Consider the following 23,994-nt stretch of genomic DNA (forward strand, 5'->3'; position numbering starts at 1 on the left):
ACCTCCAAGCGCAACAGTTCCACCCCGAGCTCTCATCAGGTGACCATCGTCGCATCCACCACCAAGCGCGACACTATTTAGTGCTTAACAATATGTTATATCATCATTGTGCAGATACAGTTCTTTGAATTTTCCTCACTCATGAAGAGGCGAAACATGTTTTAAATGACTGCCATGCTGGGGCATGTCATAGTCATCTTTCTGGCATATCTACTACACATAAAAATTTTCACGCAGGTTACTACTGGCCGACCTTGTTCAAAGATTGTATCAAGGCAATCTGACAATGCCATCCTTGTCAAGTGTTTACAAAGAAAATGTGTGCTCCTCCAACCCTACTACACCAGTTATCTCCATCAACCCCTTTGCCAAATGGGGGATAGACTTCGTAACTTGCAATCCTGTTTCCTCTGCTGGACACAACTATATTATTGTAGTTGTGGACTATTTCACGAAATGGGTTGAAGCCCTTCCCACCTTCCGGGCCGATGGGGAAACCGTGGTGTTATTCCTGTTTAATCAGGTCATCTGTCACTTCGGTGTACCCCACATGATTGTTACAGACCATGGGTCTCATTTTCAGAATCACATGATGTCTGACTTAACATCGCTACTAGGTTTTCACCAGGATCAATCATCCTCCTACTACCCCCAAGCTAATGGTCAAGTAGAGGCTGTCAATGGCGTCTTAAAAACCATGATCTGTAGGTTAGTAGGGAATCATAAAACTCACTAGCATCGAATGTTATATTTGGTGCTATGGGAATACCGAACTTCAATTAAGACTGCTATGGGCTTCACACCTTTTCAACTGGCTTACAACCTGGAAGCAGTTTTACCAATTGAGTGTCAGATTCCTTCCTTACAAATCGTTGTTGAACTCTTGCCTGACACTATTGCCGAAGAAGAGCACCTGCTATACCTAAATCAACTAGATGAAACCTGTCGAGATGCCGAATTGGCACTCGAGGCCCACAAGTGCTGGGTGAAAGCCCAGTACGACAAAAAGGTCAAGCCTCGTTCTTACCAAGAGGGAGATCTTGTTTTGCTCTACAATAAAAAAAATGACCTCTTGGGGGTAGGAATGCTTCAACCCTTATGGCTCGGTCCATATGTCGTCAAAAAAGCCCTCTCAAAAGGGGCATATGAACTTCAGGACTGGGAAGGAGTCCCGCTCGCTGAGCCCCGAAATGGGCTCTATCTGAAAAAGTATTATGCCTAGTATTGCACTAGGCATGTGCTTTGTAATTTTATGTATTTATAAGTTTTGTTTCTTTTTTGATGTGATTGGATTGTTTTGGTATTTATTGAAGTATTTGTCTCATACATCTTTCTCATAATACAGATGCCTTCATTACCCTTAGCATACGTAGGATACACGGATGGTGCCAAACGTCACACGCGACACATTGCATTAGCTGCTTGGGTCATTTACACACCTGAGTCGGAACTATTTTGTTCTAGGGGAGTCTTTGTTGGTACTTCCACCAACAATATTTCTGAGTACATGTCCGTAATTTCACTTCTCACTGAAGCGTCATCAAGGGACATATCCAATCTGGTGGTCAGGTTAAACTCTCAGCTTGTTGTTATGCAATTGACAAATCATTATCACGTTCATAATCCAACCTTGTTATGTCATTATTTAAGGGTATGACTCTTGGAACGTCAATTTGAAGTTATCACATATGAGCACATTCCTAGAGAATTTAATACAGTTGCTGATTCATTGAAAAACTATGTGTTAGATTGGCATCTGTCTCATTCACTATAGATACATGTATGAAAAGTAAAAATTTACAAAAAACACTTAAAAAACATTTACATCATAAAATACCAAAATATATATAGATTGAATCTAGTCTTTTACATCAAAATATTCCAAAACTTGGGTGTTTTAAGTACAAAATGGCTACTAAGCCTAGCTATAAACACCTGTTGGCTATGCCAAAGCACCTACTAAATAGAGCCTACTGCTCCTGAAATGATAACGATGCTCTAGATATATTCCAAAGAGGAACCAAAAACCGCTTAGGCAAACCGACTGTGTGCCACTGCGTATGAGGGGGGATCTCCCTCATAAGAAGGGGGGGCACACCCATGCTCAAGCCCCCTAGGTTCCTCAGAACCTTGCGAAGACTGTCAGCATCACTGCCCCCTAGCAGGTAGTTGGCCTCCCCACCTCATGTGGCAAGGTTGGCCTGCAGGTAGTAATGGCGCCACATCTGTGCAAAGAAAAAGGCTCCATGTCAGTACTTGTTCACCCATAAAATCAACAAAAACATAACATAAATATTCAAAAGCTCAAAAATACTTTAAGTACTCTCAAAAATCATTCTCACCTTAAGGACCCCAGTTGGTCCCAGGAGGTAGCATCAAGTCAGGGTCACCGGTGAAGTCCATGCCCTCATAGGAATAGTCGTCAATCATCACAATCTGGCCATGAAGCCACTTGAAGAAATCTTCCTCGAAGAAGTGTTGGATAGGTCCTCCTCCTGTGCAAGGATCAAGTGATGCCCATCGCCCCTGTCTCAGCTCCCTCAGATCAAAGGGACCTAAGCTCATCCTCGGGCGCATAATAGGTACCCTCTCAAGTATGAATGAGACAATGAGAGTGCCATACCCAAAACTTTGTTGGGTTCGAGTCTTGCATGCGGTCAATTCTGCCTTCAACTGGCGAAGCACTGCTTCACACCAGTTGAACATCTGAGGCTGGACATAGTCAACTACAAGCAATAGTTGGGCCTTTGTTGCAATGTGGGGACTCTTTGACCCTGCCAAATGCACAATCAACCATAAAATGGCCCTCATAGATCTAGACCTAATCCTCTCTATGGGGACTTTGTTGCTGACAAGTCCACTCTCAGGGATACTCTAAGATTGAACTAGCTCTACGGTGGATTGAGGATTAGGCCTACCCTCGGCCAAGTTTTCTTGTGCTCCTTGGCATGACAAACCAGTCAAAAAGTAAATATCATCGCAGTCAATGGCCAACTCATGATCTACAATCTTGAATACTATTGGAAATACAGAGAGAGGGGGTGAATCAGTATTTCTTACAATTTTTTTTTTTTTTTTTTTTTAATTATTCTAGTGATTGCAAAAAGCATATATAGATATGTATATGTACACACAGAACACAAAAATCAACAGCTGGAATTAATTCTTTTATTAAAACTCAAGACAGTGCAATGAAATAAATACAATATAAGTATATATCTGATTGTGAATAGTTTCCAAGCTCCAACTTGGACTTCAGTGAGGCTCCAACCTCCAGAGCACCAACTCTGTTTTGCAGTGGTTCTGCACTTAGGAGCACCTACCCCTAATGACTTTAGTCCTGTTCAGTTCTGAGGCTCCAACCTCTTGGGCTCCAACCCAACCTTGGTATAAACTGGTATGCAGCTACACTCTATTCAGCTGAGGTTCTCTCACTCCTACTCTCATGCCTCTGCTGCTTCTGCTGCCTCTACAACCTCCGTTGCCTCTGCTTCCTCTTCTGCATCTGCTGCTTCTACTACCTCACACTCTGGTTCTTCACCATAACAACAGCACCAACAATTCTCTGCTTTTACTGTTTTATACATTCCCATGCCTTTGTCCATTCGTTTTCGCTTACACCGCCTCTTAGGCTTCCTCCTCGGTCGTTGTGGCTTCCTCTACGTTGTGCAAGTTCACTGACTTTTTGAGGAAACGTAGATTCATTTGAGAGGTCCAAAACTCCACGGGGAACACATCTTACTGGTTATGACTGTAACAACACTCCTTTAACAATGATTGTGGGCATATACAAAGCTTTACGTTTAATGGACCTACCACGTCCTATCGTAGTCGCAATCGGCTTGAATCATCCCATTTAACTAACGTTCAGCCTCTTGAACTATAGTTCAGGCCTCCTGAACTATCGAAAGCGTTATTGTATTTCATTTCTACCTCCAAACCCCGCGCAGGCCAAATATCAATTACGCAGGAAATATGAGCAAAAACAGGGTAAAGTGCTAAAGGGCAGACTTCAAGGATCATTGCACCCGTATCTATACCTATGTCGGGTCCACAGAGAAATTGCAATCGGCGTTCAAGACTTTCGGTGGTCCTTTTATACATCAACCCATGACTCCTCCGATGGCCGATGGCCGATCCTCCACTGCTCCGATGAACCGGATGCGATGTAGTATTAAACCATGGTTTATATGCTCGTCGGTCCACAACCTTATCGCAATCAGGGGTTTCCCTTGGCGGAGGTCCGATGCGATATCGCTATTGGCGATCGCAAGTCGTACAGGGTCATGTCCGATGCGATATCGCTATCAGTGATCGCAAGTCGCACAGGGTCAGGGCTTGACACTGTATTACCTCTGCTTTGAATTCCCGATGCGATGATCGCTATCGGCGATCACAATGGTCCGCTTGACACACTGTAACGCCGCTCCCGAAGTTCCAATGCAATATAATATTATGTACCGGACCCGATAGGACTCAATGCTCCCGTTCATAAAAATTCAAGTCCGCTTTCTGCCTCCGATAGTGTATTTTCCTATGTAGATGCCTTGGCCTCCGTTTGCACCTCCGATAGTGTTAAACACATATATGCATTGTTTTTTGTCATTGATGGGTAAATACATGAGTTTGAGGCGTATCGCTGCTCCCGATAGTGTAATGTGCCATAGATGCCCACCAATAGTGTTAAGCCTATGTATATGGGCTTTCTCTCCGCCGATAGTGTTATGGACTTTAGAGAAGAATCTTCGGCAAAAATCACATAGAGATAATTTTTTTGTCGACGCGTTTCGAACCAACCAGTGTGGTTCATCGTGAGGACAAGTTGAATGAGCAGATCTTGCTATGCATTATAAATAGATCTGGCAGAATATCCAGGTAACGGTTAGATTTTACCAGGAAGCGGCTAGTTAGACCAAAATATTTATTTATTTATTTTTATTCAAATCAGTTAATTCAGTTATTAATTTACTTATTAACATAAATAGACAATTTTATAAATATATATTAAAATAAGTGAGTTAATACTATAAACATAAAATAATCGAGTAATTAAAAATAGATAATAGTTGACTATATTTTAAATAAATATAAGTTAATTATATTTCAATAAAATATCAGATAAAGGGAGATTTAAATCTTAAAATAAATAAATTATAAATCAACGAGGTTATATGAATATAGAATAGTTAATTCTAAAATATAAATAAATAAATAAATAAGTTTCATATTCACAGTCAAAGAATAACCTGATAAAAGTATTTACTTAATAGTTATTAAGGGTAAAAATTAGTAAATTAGTTTAAAAAATAAAAAATAAAAATAAAAATAGAAATAAATAAATAAATAAATAAAAATGTTAATTTTAATCAAGAGCTAGGATATATATATATATATATATATATATTAAATTTAAGAATAAAAATAAAAATAATAATAATAATAATAAAATAAAATAAAATATATATTAATTTTAAATTTAAGAATCAAAGAATTTGCAAAAAAAAGAAACACTCAAGGGAGAAAACGACTAGGTGGAGATGGCTAGGACCCAGCAACTACTAATCTTCCAGCCATCCTCTCTATTGAGATTGTTTGGCCTTTTTTCAATCTCAAGGGCTTCCCTAAATTTTCGGTGATGGAATTGCGACACTCTAGCAATCACACTAGCTTCTTCGATGCAGACATGGTGATTGGTTTTCTCCACATGCTCTGCTAAAGTGGAAGACTTGGTTCTCATATGCTTGAGGTCCGCTGCATGCTCACTAATCCTTTGGTTAATGGAGCGACCAGTCTCACCGATATAGGGGGTCCCACATGAACAAGGAATAATATAAACACCTTTCATGTCCTTGGGGTCGATAGGATCCTTCACAGATTTGAGGGACTTACGAATGGTGTTAAGAGGTCTAAAGGTTGTGGGGACATTGTGCTTCTTAAGAATCCTCGCAATCCTATCCATGGTCCCCTGAACATACGAAATATGGACACCAGAAATCCGATCCTTAGGTTCTCTTCTGGATAACGAATTATTAGTCGCTTTGAGGAAAGCCTTATGTCCCAAATGTCTGCTGTAACCGTTTTCAACAAAGACATTAAGGAGATGGGACTTCTCCTCCTCGAAGCTCCTTTCATCAGAGATCCTCAAGGCACGAGTCGCCAGAGTGTTGAGAACCCCCAACTTCTGGGGGTTCTCAACACTCTGGCGACTCGTGCCTTGAGGATCTCTGATGAAAGGAGCTTCGAGGAGGAGAAGTCCCATCTCCTTAATGTCTTTGTTGAAAACGGTTACAGCAGACATTTCGGACATAAGGCTTTCCTCAAAGCGACTAAGAATTCGTTATCCAGAAGAGAACCTAAGGATCGGATTCCTGGTGTCCATCTTCTGTATGTTCAGGGGACCACGGATAGGATTGCGAGGATTCTTAAGAAGCACAATGTCCCCGCAACCTTTAGACCTCTTAACACCATTTGTAAGTCCCTCAAATCTGTGAAGGATCCTATCGACCCCAAGGACATGAAAGGTGTTTATATTATTCCTTGTTCATGTGGGACCCCCTATATCGGTGAGACTGGTCGCTCCATTAACCAAAGGATTAGTGAGCATGCAACAGACCTCAAGCATATGAGAACCAAGTCTTCTGCTTTAGCAGAGCATGTGGAGAAAACCAATCACCATGTTTGCATTGAAGAAGCTAGTGTGATTGCTAGAGTGTCGCAATTCCATCACCGGAAATTTAGGGAAGCCCTTGAGATTGAAAAAAGGCCAAACAATCTCAATAGAGAGGATGGCTAGAAGATTAGTAGTTGCTGGGTCCCAGCCATCTCCTCCTAGTCGTTTTCTCCCTTGAGTGTTTTTTTTTTTTTTGGCAAGTTCTTTGATTCTTAAATTTAAAATTAATATATATTTATTATTATTATTATTATTATTTTTATTTTTATTTTTTTATTCTTAAATTTAATATATATATATATATATATCTATAAGCTCTTGATTAAAATTAACATTTTTATTTATTTATTTATTTATTATTATTATTATTATTATTTCATATATATATATATATATTATTTATTTATTTATTTATTTATATGTTAGAATTAACTATTTTATATTCATATAACCTCGTTGATTTATAATTAATTTATTTTAAGATTTAAATCTCCCTTTATCTGATATTTTATTTGAAATATAATTAACTTATATTTATTTAAAATATAGTCAACTATTATCTATTTTTAATTACTCGATTATTTTATGTTTATAGTATATTAACTCACTTATTTTAATATATATTTATAAAATTGTCTATTTACGTTAATAAGTAAATTAATAACCGAATTAACTGATTTGAATAAAAATAAATAAATAAATAAATATTTTGGTCTAACTAGTCGTTTCCTGGTCAAATCTAACCGTTACCTGGATATTCTGCCCGATCTATTTATAATGCATAGCAAGATCTGCTCATTCAACTTGTCCTGACGATGAACCACATTGGTTGGTTCGAAACGCGTCGACAAAAAAATTATCTCTATGTGATTTTCACCGAAGATTCTTCTCTAAATTGATATGGATCACAGAAGCCTAAATTCAATAAGTGTTATGGACTCCTAATAGTGTTTAAATGCATGCATATATATATATATATATATAATATATATATATATATATATATATATATATATATATATATATATATATATATATATATATATATATATGGGTTTTCTCCTCTGATGGCTCCCGATAGTGTTATTTGTGGCATATATGGCTCTATTTGCTATTAAACGCATCCATTGCTCCTCCGATGGCTCCTGATAACTCTATCTGCTTCCTCGATGGCTCCGATGGCTCTGTATGCTCCTCTTCTTTGGCTCTGTTTGCTATTAAAACACATACATTGCTCCTCTGATGGCTCCTGATAACTCTATCTGCTTCCTCGATGGCTCTGATGGCTCTGTGTGCTCCTCTTCTTTGGATCTGTCTGCTCCTCTCGTCTCCATCTACTCTGATGGGTCTGTGTGCTCCTCTTCTTTGGCTTTGTCTACTCCTCTCATCTCCATCTGCTCCTCTGGTGGCTCTGTTCTGCTTGCTCTGTTGCTCCGATGGGTGTTTGCATCCTTTGGTGGCTCTGTCTCCTCCTCTTGGCTTTGTCTACTCCTTGAATATTTCCATATTGACATCAATGACAATCTGTGTCCAACAATCTCCCCCTTTGTTATTGATGGAAATATTCTTCTGCTCTCTCCCCCTTTGACATCAATGGCAAAGGAATGCATACGGACTCCCCCTGTCAACCTGCTCCCCCCATCCTGTTACATCCTTATGAATGAATTTGAGTGATGATAAAGAAATAACTCCCATCTTTTGATGCAAGTGTTCGAATGCTTCTCGAAGAAGAGGTTTTGTGAAAATATCAGCTATTTGCTCCTTAGTACTGATATATTTCATGACGATGTTCCATTCAGCTACTTTCTCACGGAGGAAATGATACTTGATTGGTATGTGTTTGGTTCTTGAGTGCATCACAGGATTTTTGCTGAGATTGATAGCACTTGTGTTGTCAAAATAGATGGTAATTGGTTGATCTGTACATATGTTGAGATCTTTTAGAGCTTCCTTCATCCATAGTATCTGAGTACAATAGTTTGCTGCAGCAATATAGTCGGCTTCGGCTGTGGATAAATATATGGAAGACTATTTTTTGCTGAGCCAGGATACTAAACAGTCTCCTATGAAGAACACATTTCCACTAGTACTTTTTCGATCATCTATACTTCTGGCCCAATCAGCATCGGTGTATGCAGTGACAGTTATTGTTGAGCTCTTTGGGTACCAAGACCGAAATCAGAAGTTCCCTTCAGATATCTGAGAATTCTTTTTACAGCTAATAAATGGGATTGTTTGGGAGCAGATTAAAATCTTCCCACCATTCCTACTACCTGCATTATGTGTGGTCGTGTAGTTGTTAAGTATAGAAGGGCTCCAATAATTGACCTATAATGAGTTGCATCTACTAGAGGGGAGTCATCATCTTTGCTCAGTTTGCAGTTTGTGGTCATAGGTGTGCTCATGGGTGCACAATCCTCCATTCCATATTTTTTGAGCATGTCTTTTAGATATTTGGTTTGAGATATACACAATCCTGCTCTGGTTTGAGATACTTGAAGTCCAAGGAAGTGGGACAACTCTCCTATCATTGACATCTCAAACTCTTTTGACATGCTTTGAGAAAATTCATGGCTCATTTCATCATTATTACCAGAAAAAATTAGATCATCGACATAAACAAGAGCAACTAGTAACTTACCTTCATCTGTCTTTATGTATAGATTACTTCCAGCCACTCCCTTTTTGAAGCCTTGTTGTTGTAGGTAGTGATCCAATCTTGCATACCAAGCTCTAGGAGCTTGTTTCAACCCATATAAAGCCTTTTTCAACTTACAGACTAAGTCCTTTCCCGCTGTTAGATCAAAACCTTCTGGCTGCTCCCTGTAGACTTCCTCCTTGAGTTCCCCATTTAGAAATTCTGATTTCACGTCCATTTGATAGATTTTGAATCCTTTTGAGCAAGCAAATGCCAAGAACATACTGATAGCTTCCATATGGGCCACTGGTGCAAATGTCTCTTTAAATTCAATTCCTTCAATTTGTGAATAGCCTTTGCAGACAAGTCTTGCCTTGTTCCTGATAACTTGTCCTTCCTCATTCATTTTATTTTTGAACACCCATTTGGTTCCTATTATGTTTTTGTCCTTTGGACAAGGTACCAGCTCCCATGTCTTGTTCTTCTCAATTTGGGACATTTCTTCTTCCACGGCTTTTACCCAATGAGGATCCTTACTTACTTCTGCAAATGTTTCTGGTTCTATTATAGATAGAAGGGCAATGAATTTTCTCTTGGGTGTAATTGTTATCCTTCTTCGGGTCTACACACCTTCATCTCTATCACCAATAATCTATTCTTCTGGATGATATCTTTGGAAATACTTCATCTTTGAAGGGGTATTAGGTGGTTCTCTTTCCTCTTCTTCTTCTTCTTCTTCCTCACCTATTTCTTCTTCTTTAGGTTCTTCTTCTTCAATGAGAGAGTCATCTTCATGTTCTTCAATTTCATTTTCTAGAAGATCTTCATCAACCTTTACATCAATGCTTTCCAATATTTTCTTCAGTTGATAATTGTAGCACTTGTAAGCCTTGCTCCATGTAGAGTATCCAAGAAATATCCCTTCATCAACCCGAGAATGAAACTTTCCGGGTGAGCCATCATTTATTTTTATGAAGCACTTGCTTCCAAAGATCTTGAAGTACTTCACCGAAGCATGTCTTCCTTTCCATAGCTCATAAGGAGTTTTTTCACAATTTGGTCTTAATTGAGTTCGATTCAGTGTATAGACAATTGTCCCTACTGCTTCTCTCCAGAATCTAGGCTGTAAGTCTGCTGCTAATAACATAGTTCTTGCCATTTCTTGGATTGTTCGGTTTCTTCTTTCAACTACCCCATTTTGCTGAGGTGTTGTGGCAACCAAGAATTCCCTTTTAATTCCATGAATATTACATAACTCACTAAACTCGTTTGATGTGAATTCTCCTCCTCTGTCTGTTATGAGGCACTTAATTTTTGAATCTTTTTCATTTTCTACAAGGGCTTTTAGATTCTTAAAACACTCAAAAGTTTCAGATTTATACTTTATGAAATATATCCACATCATTCTAGTATAATTATCAACAAATAACCCAAAGTACCTTTCTCCTTGGAGTGCTTATTTCTAGTTGGCCCACACACATCAGCATGGATGATCTCAAAGGGCTTCGATGTACATTGTTCCTTTGTCTTGTGGCTAGTTCTGGTCTGCTTTCCATGTTGACATGGACCACATACTCCTTGATTTGGTTTGAATAGCCATGGGATGTCTCATACAACTTTGTCTTGCTGATATTGATCAGATTTTTGAAGCTTGTATGTCCAAGTTGCTTGTGCCACAACCAACTCTCATCTGTCTGACTCAAGTAGCATTTATTTTCTTGAATATTGTTCAAAATGTAAATGTTGTATGATGTTCTCACCCCTTTTTCCACAAGTTCCCCTGATGCAGAGTTCCTTATTTCACAGTCTTTGGTGCTGAAAATAACCTTATGTCCTTGATCACAGATTTGGCTGACACTCAGGAGGTTGTGTTTGAGTCTGTCAACTAGCAGAGCATCTTGAGATTTTCCTTTTCCATTGATCAGAGTAACTGTTCCTTTTCCTGCAATTCTTCCAGTTTCACTTCCAAAGCACACATTCCATTCCTTTTCGCTCAGTGAGACAAACTTCCTTCTATCTCCTGTCATGTGTCTAGAGCACCCACTATCCACAAACCAATGGTTTCCATTATTTTGAGCATATAGAGCCAGGCCACATTTATCCATGCTGGAGTTCTTGCTACTCGTCTTTCTTCCTTTGAGTGGGCAGTATTGTTCATAGTGTCCATTATTGTAGTAGAAAGAGAAAATCAGATCAAATTTGGTCAAGGGATCAAATGAATTGAAGGTTTTGATTTGTCCCTGCCTTTTGGGGGCATATGAGTTGATTATTCGGTCCTTTAGCTTTTTCTTTTCACTTCTACAAGCTATACAACGTCTGGCTTGATGACTGAAGTTTTTACAGTGAAAGCAGTGTCCAAGAAAGATGGTTTTGTACTTGTTGAAGCAACCATGATTTGAGTTGATTTCCTTCCTGGGAATTACTCCTCCCTCATTCTTTGGATTTGTGATGGGCCCTTGGTGGAGTACAGGTTTGTATTTGCTGTAGTGTCCATGATTCGACTCCACATTCTTCTTTGGAGTAATTCTCTCTTCATTGTTGGGATCTGGGATGCACTTTTGATAACATACTTTTTCATCTTTTAGATTGCAGGAAAGTGCATCGGCATAGCTTTTCGCACTATTCTTAGTGCTTGAGGATTCTCCTTTGAAACCTATTCCAGACTTGTCATGTTGAGGTTTTTGATTTTTCAGAATAGTCTCAAGTATTTGAGAGCTTTTACAACCCTTTTTAATTTGCTCCAACTCCTTTCTCAGAGACACTATTTCGGCCTCACGTTCTTCACAAGTCTCTTCTTTTTCTTTAAGCTTTGCTGCTAAGAAATCTTCTCTCCTTCTTATTTCCTCATTTTCCACTTTTAGAGAAATGATTTTGTTCCATAGTTTTTCATTTTCTTCAATGGCGCTTATTAACAGTTGATCTACATTTCCTTCCAGCCCTGAGTCATCATCATCTGCAAGTGCCATGAATAATGTTTCTTGGCTTTCATCATGATCACTTTCCTCATCTGATTTCTTTTTGATGACCATAAACTCATCCTCATCAGACTCATCTTACTTGGAGAAGAAATTTTTCTTATTGAACCCTTTCTTTTTGTGTGCCATTATTTTAGAATTTCCTTCATCATCACTGTCATGTTTATGAGGAAATTTTGCTGCATAATGACCTATTTTACCACATTTAAAACAAGTAAGAGGATAGTGGCCTTTAAGCTTAGATCCTCTCTTCAGCTTTCGTACAAATTGAGCCAATTCGGATTCCACATCTGACTCATCACTATAGTCATTCCTTTCTTACCCCTTCTTTGACTTTGAGGCCTTGAATGCTACATCTTTGGAGATTGGACCACCTTTCCTCATTTCATAAGCAGTGAGAATTCCATGGAGTTCATCCATTTTGAGGGTATCTATATCCTTTGCTTCTTCTATAGCGCTTATTTTGGAGTCAAATCTGTATGGAAGAGACCTTAATACCTTTTGAACAGTGGTACTTTATTCAATTTTTTCGTCCAATCCTTTTAGGGAATTTACCACTTCAGCTACTTGGAGGAGGTATGCTGCAATATCTTCTTCATCTTCCATCCTCAAACTTTCAAATTGTCTTCTGTGAGTTTGAAGCTTTGCCTTTTTTACTTTTGAGTCTCCATCATACAAGCCAACTAGCTTCTCCCACATTTCTTTGGCAGAGGTACAGTGCATGACTTTTGTAAACTCGGAATCAGTGATTCCACTAGTGATGGAGTTCATGGCCTTTGCATTTGCGATGTAGGCTTTCCTCTCATCTGGGTCTGTTGGAAGAGTGGAAGTCATTTGGTATTCATTTTGAACAAAATTCCAGACTTCAAGTCCAAGGGACATTAAGTAGTAGGTCATTCTTTTTTTCCAGAAACCAAAGTTAGTGCCATCGAACAAAGGAGGTCTTCCTAATTCTTTGTGATTTCTCATCATGGCTGCGGATCCTTCTTCAAGTTGTTAGGCTAGTATGAAGAAGCTGGATCTGATACCAATTGTTGGAAATACTGGGGGGGGGTGAATCAGTATTTCTTACAATTTTTTTTTTAATTGTTCTAGTGATTGCCAAAAGCATATACATATCTCTATATGTATACACAGAACACAAAAATAAACAACTGGAATTAATGCTTTTATTAAAACTCAAGACAGTGCAACGAAATAAATACAATATAAGTATATATCTGATTGTGAATAGTTTCCAAGCTCCAACCTCCAGAGCACCAACTCTGTTTTGTGGTGGTTCTGCATTTAGGAGCACCTACCCCTAATGACTTTAGTCCTATTCAGTTCTGAGGCTCCAACCTCTTGGGCTCCAACCCAACCTTGGTATAAACTGGTATGTAGCTACACTCTATTCAGCTGAGGTTCTCTCACTCCTACTCTCCTGTCTCTGTTGCTTCTGCTGCCTCTATAACCTCCGCTGCTTCTGCTGCCTCTTCTGCCTCTGCTGCTTCTACTAGCTCACACTCTGGTTCTTCACCATAACAACAGCATGAACAGTTCTCTGCTTTTACTATTTTAGACATTCCCATGCCTTTGTCCATTCGTTTCCGCTTACACCACCTCTTAGGCTTCCTCCTCGATCGTTGCGGCTTCCTCTGTGCTGTGGAAGTTAACTGACTTTTTGAGGACACGTAGATTCATTTGAGAGGTCCAAAACTCCACAGAGAACACATCTTACTGGTTACGACTGTAACAACGCTCCTTTAACAATGATTGTGGGCATACACAGAGATTTACGTTTAATGGACCTGCCATGTCCTATCAAAATTGCAATCGGCTTGAATCATCCCATTTAACTGACGTTCAGCCTCTTGAACTATAGTTCAGGCCTCCTAAACTATCATAAGCATTATTGTATTGCATTTCTACCTCCAAACCCTGCGCAGGAAAAATATCAATTACATAAGAAATATGAACAAAAATAGGTGAAAGTGCTAAAGGGCGGACTTCAAGGATCATTGCACCCGTATCTATACCTATGTCGGGTCGGCAGTGAAATCGCAATCGGTGTTCAAGACTTCCGGTGGTCCTTTTATACATCGACTCATGACTCCGCCAATGGCCGACGGCCGATCCTCCACTGCTCCAATGAACCAGATGCGATGTAGTATTAAACTATGGTTTATATGCTCGTCGGGTCCACAACCTTATCGCAATCGGGGGTTTCCCTTGGCAGAGGTCCGATGCGATATCTCTATTGACGATTGCAAGTCGCACAAGGTCATGTCCGATGTGATATCGCAATCAGCGATCGCAAGTCGCACAGGGTCAGGGCTTGACACTGTATTACCTCCGCAACGAATTCCTAATGCAATGATCGCTATCGGTGATCACAATGGTCCACTTGACACACTATAATGCCACTCCCGAAGTGCCGATGCGATATAATATTATGTACCGGACCCAATAGGATTCAACGCTCCCGTTCATAAAAATTCAGGTCTGCATTTTGCGTCCGATAGTGTATTTTCCTATGTAGATGCCTTGGCCTCCATTTGCGCCTCCGATAGTGTTAAACACATATATGCATTGTTTTTTGTCGCCGATGGGTAAATACATGAGTTTGAGGCATATCTTTGCTCCCGATAGTGTAATGTGCCATAGATTCCCATCGATAGTGTTAAGCCTATGTATATGGGCTTTCTCTCCGCTGATAGTGTTATGGACTCCCGATAGTGTTTAAATGCATGCATATATATAAGTGTTTTCTCCTCTGATGGCTCCCGATAGTGTTATTTGTGGCATATATGGCTCTGTTTGCTATTAAACGCATCCATTGCTCCTCCGACGGATCCTGATAACTTTGTCTGCTTCCTCGATGGCTCCGATGGCTCTGTGTGATCCTCTTCTTTGGCTCTGTGTGCTCCTCTCATCTACATCTGCTCCGATGGCTCTGTGTGCTCCTCTTCTTTGAATCTGTCTGCTCCTCTCGTCTCCATCTGCTCCTCTGATGGCTCTGTTCTGCTTGCTCTGTTTCTCCGATGGCTGTTTGCGTCCTCTGGTGGCTCTGTCTCCTCCTCTTGGCTCTGTTTACTCCTTGAATATTTCCATATTGACATCAATGACAATCTGTGTCCAAAAAATACCTTCTCATGTTCATCCTAGCATTGGATAATCCATCTCAAAAAGTCCTCCTACCCTTTCATCAAGTCCAACTTTTCATACTTCAGCAAACCGCATCGGCGCAATACAAGTATGAATGATGGATCATTTCACATCAGCAATTTCTAGCTGTCATGGGCCCATTCTCTCCATAGGCTAGTCATAATGGCCCAAAACCTGTGCAAAACAACCCAAAAATTATTCAAAATGGGGCAACAAAGCTTCAGGAATCACTGCATGGGGTTTTAAAATGCACTCTAAAGCTTTAATTCTCCCCCTAGTGGTACATAGGGAGGATTAACGCCCTCCAGCAGTTCGTAAAGGGCATTTAACGCTCCCTGCAGGCCTGTTAGAGGGCATTAGTGTGCAAATATTGATTTAGGGCTCCCTAGATCTGCAAAAATCCACCCTAGAAACTGATAAGAAAGGTTAAGTAAAGTAAAGATCAAGGTTTTCACATCTACCTGGGATTGATGGCACATCAAATGGTTGCTCGGATCTCCCACAGTCGTCTGTGGGAAATCTGCTTCTCTTTGGCTCCAAAACGCTCTCATAGTACTCAAATAGTGAAAATGGTGAATGTGAAAGCTCAAGAATTTTCTTATATTTATTTTTGGAGACATGATTTATTGAAATCATTAAAGAGGAAGTAGTCCATTCCCCATGATTTTTTATCATGCATGACCCCATATTGATAGGAATTGTTGCTTTTTTTCTTCTTCTTTTTTTCTGCTTTTTTGATGAAAGTACTTTCAGGAATGAATGGCAGTAATCACTGCATGCAATTCTCAATGCGCACTTTATTTTACGAGATATTTTCTCGCTCTTAAATCGAAAAATCCCCAAGTTTTTCATCATTGAGCTCATTAAACACATACGACGATGGTTCGAGAAACTCTTTTTTGCTCTTTTTCTAGCTCATTAAACTGAAAAATACTGAGTATAGGTTCCCATGAGTAGAGATTAATGCTGACCTTCTAGCTCTGCTGATTGCCAACTTGAAATGACTAGCATTGAAGCCTGGATCGCCCCCTAGCATCGACTCTTGGATCGACTAGAGGCTATAAAAAATGACCTCTTGTCAACTGGCTCTGGGCGACACCTCATTATCGGGACACCATTGTCTATCGGCGACCACCTTCCTATCAATGAGACTAGGTATCGTCGACCTCCTGGCGCAACCTCCTGGCTATCGTGTACCACTATCATTTGAGCATTCTTTTTAGGCGCTCTTTAATATCTCATAAAACCAAAAAAATCTCCATTTTTTTCTTCAAGCTCATTAAAAATTTAGGAAGATGATCCGAGCATTATTTTAGGTACTTTTATCACTCGTTAAACCGAAAAATCCCGAGTTTTTGTCACCAGGCTTGTTAAAAATCTACGGTAACAAAAAGAGAACTTGCTTTTTTGGGACCATTTCTCGCTCTTAAATCGAAAAATCCTCGAGTTTTTCCCTTCTTTGGGCTCATTAAATCTACGAAGAAGGAATGGGTAGTTCTTTTACCTCTTTTTCCTTGCTCACTAAACTGAAAAAGATACTTTGAGTTTTCTTCATTTGACTCGTTAAAATTCGATAAAGGTATTGAGTTTGTCGTCGCGTGACTCATTAAAAATTCACGATGAGTATCGTGTTTATTCCGTCTCCTCGTACTCATAACAAAATGAGGTCAACATCTATTGAGCATAGGTTTCTCTTTACCTGGACTCAGTAGATTAACTCATGGAAAAGTAATCGATCCGGGTGTTAGATTCCTATACCAATAGGTATCATTTCTCATGATTGACTATGGAAATGCCAAATATGATCATCCTTTCCATGCTGCAAAGGTTCCATATTTTGTATGTAGATAAAGAAAATTTAAAAAAATGAAAAGAGGGTATGCTCTAAAAGAAAAATCAAAGGGAAAGAAGAATGAATTGGTCGACAAAAGAAAAAGAAAATGAACCCCAGAGAAAGACCAGGAAAGTGGCCAGTCAAAATGCCACTACTATTTTATTTTGTGCAAAGCAAGTTCACAAGGTGCAAACATTGTTTCATCACATCTAATGGAGGGCCCAACAGTTCAATCTGGACCACTCTATATTTAAATTTCATGCTGTAGAATAGAGAATAAAGATCTGTCCAAACAATTCAAGCTTGGAAGATGATTAGATAGGTAGAGAGAATAAGGAGCCCATCTGCTTAATCTGGGCCCTTGGAAGAGATAAGGGCAGATTTAGATAGGAGGGCAGTCAAAAGAAAAGAGGAAAATCAGGGTTTGCTAGTCCAAATGCACCCAATCAAAAGGAAGAAAAAATGCTGGTGTATTAGGCTGGGTAGGTAGTTTGAGGTTGCAGAAACAAGTTTGTTATATTTTTGCCTTGTCAATAAGGACTCATCTCATCAATGACACTAGTACCATGGCAGTTGTTTGGTTGCAGAATAGTGGAAGCATGACTAATTCCCCTATCATTCCCTAGAAATCATTTGCTAACATCCCCTCAAGGACCTTGGGATCTGCCCAATAGTCCTATTTCACTTCAGTTTATGAGAAATGCTAAGCTAAACTCTGAATTTACTTAGTGAAAAGAAGCCACATTTCTTGTGTAAAAAAAAGCATCATTCCATACTCCCCTCATTTCCCTATGCCTAAGTTTTTCCCTCTATAAACTTAGCATTTATTCATGCACTTTCATTCCTTACATTCATATTTACATCCTGACTTATTGTATAGCTCCTTTAATTATTTCCCCACCCCTATTTTACAATAACTATATAAAAAACCCGAAAAATATAAATATCCCTACCCTTGGCAATTTTAGCCATACAATACAGTTTCGGGGAAATGTTAAGTCCATTTGGGACCTTAGTATTAACCCCTCTGCGTCCATAAACCTTGGGGTTTATTTAACCTCTGGTTGAATAAATAACCACGCTAAACCCTCCCACCCATACCATACCTTTAAACTTTGGTGCGCATGTAAATACCTTGGGGTTAGTTTAATATTTGGTTAAACTAATAACCATACCCGCCCGCATAACCACAAAAAACCCATAATTCCAAATTTTTAAACCCCCGCAGCATTATAAAAATGTTAAAATATGGGCGGGTCCCAGCGCCATATCGTACTGTCACTTGCGCTTCCCGACAACCGCTGGATCGCGCCCGCCAGATCCGACGGCCCACACTGATATCAGAGCCGCCCTGCTGTACGAGTGTTAGCGCCCGATAGAAAGCCGTTTTGCCGCCATACGCAGGGATGCATGGCCCATTTCTATTGCATCAGGCCCGCTCTGACAGAAACCGCTCCCGTACCAAAAGTAGTCCGATGCAAACCAGTTACCGCTTGTTCTCCCCGCCACACGTGTCATACACCACGCCAGCGCCCGCGCTACTGTACAGTGTGTCGTGTCCACCCCATCACCCATCCACATCAGCTGCCACGTTACCCTCCATACCATGCTACAGAACAAGGTGACGTCATGCTGACGTTAGCACAAAAAGTGCCAAAAGGTTCGAAAAAACCCAAATTTTCGTTAAAACTCATGAAAGTGACGTTTTTTGGTTATTTTCTATGCAACCAATAGTGAAGTCTGTGCATGAGAATTATGTTGAAACCTCCATCAACGTCCCAGCCTGTCACCTAGGCGTGTTCAACTTGCAAACCCGACCTCCTCAGCTCTACCTGCAACTGCATTCGGCAGCAAAGTCTCCTAAAAATAGGTATTTACCCGCGAATCGCCCATGAACCCTGTTTTTTCATAATTTCTCTGTAAAAGATCACCAAGACAGCTAAATTCAACTCAAAGACACTATCGCCCGCAAGCTCCTATGCTCTGCCTCACTGTGTAACCATATTTTTGGGCAAAACCTGCCAATCCTGTGACCCTCTGATAAATTGTCCATTAAAGCTTGAAATCAAGCTCCTGTTCGCCTGCAAAACCACCAAAAACACCTGTAAAATCTGCGCTCTTTCCACTGTTTTTAAGCTTCCTCGTTGAAGAATCCTGCAAACTCTGTATTCCCTTTGAGTTCCACTCAGTAAGGCCACCTTCGCACAGAACTCAAACTACAAAATTCCTGCTAAAAAGCCCTCTGTCAAAACCTTTTTTCTGTTGAGACATAGACTCAAATCCAATTATAAGCACAGTAAACCATGGAGGCTCCAGTAGCCCTAAACATTGCACCCTTGAATGCACCTCATAAGCAGCTGGAGTGGTTACCTCTAGCTGATAGGGATTTCCAGATTGATGACATGGAGGGTCAAAAGCCTCACCTACAAGCTTTTTGTGAGATAAGGAATAGTCATAAAAACAACACTGACATATTCAGAATCTGGGAGTCCAATATGCCTATATACTACCTGCCTTCAGTCAATGTCTTCCCTGACCTCATCCATCAGTGTTGTGCTAATTATGAGCCTTCTCAAAGGGCAGTGATGGACCCTGCTGGAAATGTCCTCTTTTACATTACCCCTCAGTCTATAAATGAGATGCTGCACTTCCAGCCAGCTCAGCCTTTGGTCCCTCTCACCATGAAAAATTTGTTGGACCAAGCCTCCAAGTTGTCCTCTGCAGAAATTGACCGAATTGCCAAGCTGTTTATGCCACGAGATTGCTACTACAGGTACAAAATTCCCTACCATCATGCCTGGTTTAGTGAAGTTGGAAAAATTCTCATAGACATGATTTCCTACATTCTGGAATTCAGAGCAAGTGAAATTGTAGATGAAACTGTCTTTGCTTTAATGTACATGTTTGCTCCAGGACAACACCCTACTATCAAGTATGACTATGCCACCTTCATAGCCAACAAAATTCATGAGCAGTTCATGAACTTGGAGAGGGAGAGAGTGTTCAAATACACTGCATATATATACCATTTGATGTTGTACTATCAACCTGATAGTTTCCCAGTCCCCCTTAAAAAGTTGGATGCTAAGGGGGAGCGAAGGTCTGTAATATTTTGGTCCTCAGTATTCTATCATGTTGGCATTTCCCCATACACATATTGTGAATTTATTGACCTTTTCATATATCCAACCACCTGTTTATTATCAATAACTCCTCCTACCAGGCTCTCTGCTGAAATGCAGAAAATTTTGCACCTATCAAAGGAATACAGCATTGGTGATTGGTACTTTTACCAAAACCATACAGTGATCAGGATCAAGGGCTGTCAAATGGCTCCCTTCAAACTGCCAAAATATGTCCCTATGAGACTCTTTTCCCTGGACTTAACCCATTTCTATGGTGCTAGGAAAAAAGCACAGCTCAAGATAAGGCACCAATTGGGCCCTTTTATCTTTAATAAAAGGGAAGAAGCATGGAAGGAGGCTGATACCATTCTAAGAGGTAAACTCAAGCTGAAACAAAGTTTTCTTTGGGCACCATATGACCCTGAACATTTCATAAGCTTTAGGAGAGTCAACCATAAGCTTACAGGATATGTGCACTATAGTATCCCTCAAATTGAACAATATGCCAATCAACAAGAGTGGGTAGAGGGCACACTAGTTCAAGAGCTTACTGAAGAAGAGATAACAGAAAAAGCAATCAAAGACCTTGAAAATTTAGTTGACCTGGAATCTTTTGGACAAGTGTTTTTCACATCTCCTCGGCACCTTGGAGCAGGCACATCATCTGCCACGACTTCCCAACAACCTGCCCAAGTAAGTGCTCCACCTGCAGGGACATCCAAAGGAAAAGAGGTGCAGCATTTAGAGCAACAAGTGCACCATTTAGAGCAGCAAGAGATAATGGTAGATCGGCCAGACACAAGAAAAGAACAAAGTCAAGGGCAAGCCCCTTCAACACAAGCAAAAGCACCTGAGGTCCCTGTCTTACAAACTCCTCTCAATGAGGAAAGAGCAAAGAAAAGGGACAGGCAGGAAGAGACAACCACAGGGGCCTCCACAAAATAGCAAGGAGAGAAAAGGCAGAGGCTAAACCCCTATTCTGAGGAAGAGTTTACAGAGGAGACATCAGGTAATCAAAGGGGTGAGGAAACAACCGAACAACAGATTCCTCCGAGCATGGAAACATCAGCTAGCTCCTTTCAGTATGAGCAAGAGAGACAACAAGGTGTGGAGGTTACCTCAACCTCCACCAAGTAGCAGAGCAAGCAAGGCTCTGATATAAAAAAGGCATTGATAGAAATCAAGGCCAGAAATGAGCTGGTAAGATTCCAGCTCTACAACCAGTTGCTAAGAATGGCTCCCACTAATCAACAGAGGATAATGGCAGCCTATGACATTCAAGAAGGGAAAATGACCCTCAGTCATTTCAGACCTACAATACAACAGCCCCAATCAGCTGCTAACTATATCAGGACCAATCTGGAAGTGCTTGCTAAAGACATCCATCCAATGGACTAGATTGAGTTACACAAACAAAATGGAGAAATGGTGTACTCCACCCTGGCAGATAAGGCAATATTGGCCCATAGACTGTAGAATTCACTTCACAACACTTCTGCCCAATTAGAATTGGAGAAAGCTTCATCACAGGCCAAGGACAATAGAATCAAATCCTTGGAGGAGATGATGAAAGAAATAAAGGCTCTGGAACTGTAGATGGCAGAATTAAAAGAAGCCAAAGAAAAGCTAGCCAAAATTGAGGTAAGATATGACAAATCAAAGATGGATGTGGCTGAGAAGACAAGGGAAGTAAAAACCTTGGAGAAAAGAATAAAGGAGTTGGAGAAGGACCTTACTTTAGACAAAACTCTAGCTGAAATCAAGAAAATTTTGTGGGCCAAAATTGGCCAATCCATTACTGACCAATGGCAATCCATCCAGACTATACATGAGCAGATAGAATTGATAGGCTTAGCTCAATTTGAGACTCAAAAGGCTAGAGCATCATTGGGAAATATGCCTGAGCAAGCCAACAGAATGATTCAATTCTTGAACACTCATACCAAAGAGAAATTGGCAGCACTAGGTCAGGAACAAGATAGATACCATCTTGCTAGTGAAAAATGTGCTGACCCTAAGGAATTTTGTGCAGACTCTGGAAAGAAAATGCGAAGAAATGCAGGCAGAGATAAATGACTTCAAAATAAAGTTTTAAGAATTACAAAGCAGAGGGCTACCCAGTTTATTAACCAGCGCTGGAAGACTATTATCACATGAGTAGTATGCCAACAGGGTAAATAATTATGCCTCCAATCAAATTACAACATCCTCAAGCACCTCAGAAGAAACAGGGCCTCCCTCTTAACAGAGTCTGTATGACAAATTAGAAAATTTGTTCTACATTACACATGAAATAAACCATCTTTTTGAAGTCCAACCCAACTTTTATAGATACACTGAAGCTGATGAAACACTAATAAAAATACAAAGACATCAGTTGCCTACAGAGGATTGTTGGCAAGGAATGCTGGAGATATTGCTCAGGTAATTTTTTCTCAATTTTTTGGTTAGCCACAGGTCAGCAAATACATAGGCACGGCCCACCTGTCCAAGAGTGAACGCAGCAGAAATAAGAAGTCAAATGGTGACTATAGCTCATTGATGAAAACTAAGCACTAATGACAAGGCCAGGACAACAACATAGCAACATCAAGGCAGCAAACGCAGATTAAATACGCAGCTGATCTGGATTTAAACAGGAATGCAATAAGTTATAGAGATAACCATATACACAAAGATGCAGCGGAAATAATACTTCATTTCATTAATGGAAAATACTGAAATATGCTTACAACCAGAAATGGAAATAAACTAGCTAGGGGGATGGTAGCTTATCTCTGAGAAGAGATGTGGTGGCTACATGCCTCTGAACTGTGTTACAATGAGGCTCAAAGGCCTATTTATTGTTGAGAAATAATGGAAAACCCTTAACATTCCAAAACCTAACCCTAGGAGATGAAACGCCAAATTGTGGGCCCCCTTTGGGTAAATTGGTACATCAACTTCCCGGGGTCGTAACTTTGGCATACGATCTCCGTTTGACGCGTACAATAGCTCGTTAGAAAGATCTATCCGAGCACTTACCACTTTGGGAAGAGAAACATCAGTCCATGGACCCATGTTGCCCCCAGATTTCCCAAAAAACGTCGTTTAGGGCCTCAAAACGGCTCCAGAAGTTCACGACCCGAAAAACTGCTAAAAATAGTAAGTTGTGCTACAATTAAGGAAAATGAAAATGCTGAGAGAAACAATGGTGGGGGTCCAGGTGGAGTTGGCAGGTGGCCACCAATATCCACCTGGATCATTCCTCCCCCCTTAGGAAGCAATGTTCCCCATTACGTTGAGTTCCTCCATGAGATGAGGAAACTTTTGCTGAACTTGTTCCCTGGTGAGCCACTTGCCCTGCTGAAGGAGTTGGCCTGCTTTGACAACTCGATACAGTTGGATATTCTGTTGGCGAGTGTTCTTGATCTATGTGTCTATGATCTGATCAGTTGCAGCTTGTTCCATGCAATCTGGATTTAATTCTGTGGGTTTGAGTTATTCTGCAATGTCGGATGTGTCTAGCAATGGTGGAAAGTATGGCCGAAGGTGGTCCACATTGAACACTGGGTGCAGGCCAAGGAATGGGGGAATGCTGAGCTCAAATGCATTATCTCCCATAG

Source organism: Pinus tabuliformis, chromosome 2_1 (genome assembly GCF_031772625.1).
Source record: "Pinus tabuliformis cultivar Carrire ecotype Pingquan chromosome 2_1, CPIR1, whole genome shotgun sequence".
In the NCBI taxonomy this organism is placed as follows: domain Eukaryota; kingdom Viridiplantae; phylum Streptophyta; class Pinopsida; order Pinales; family Pinaceae; genus Pinus; species Pinus tabuliformis.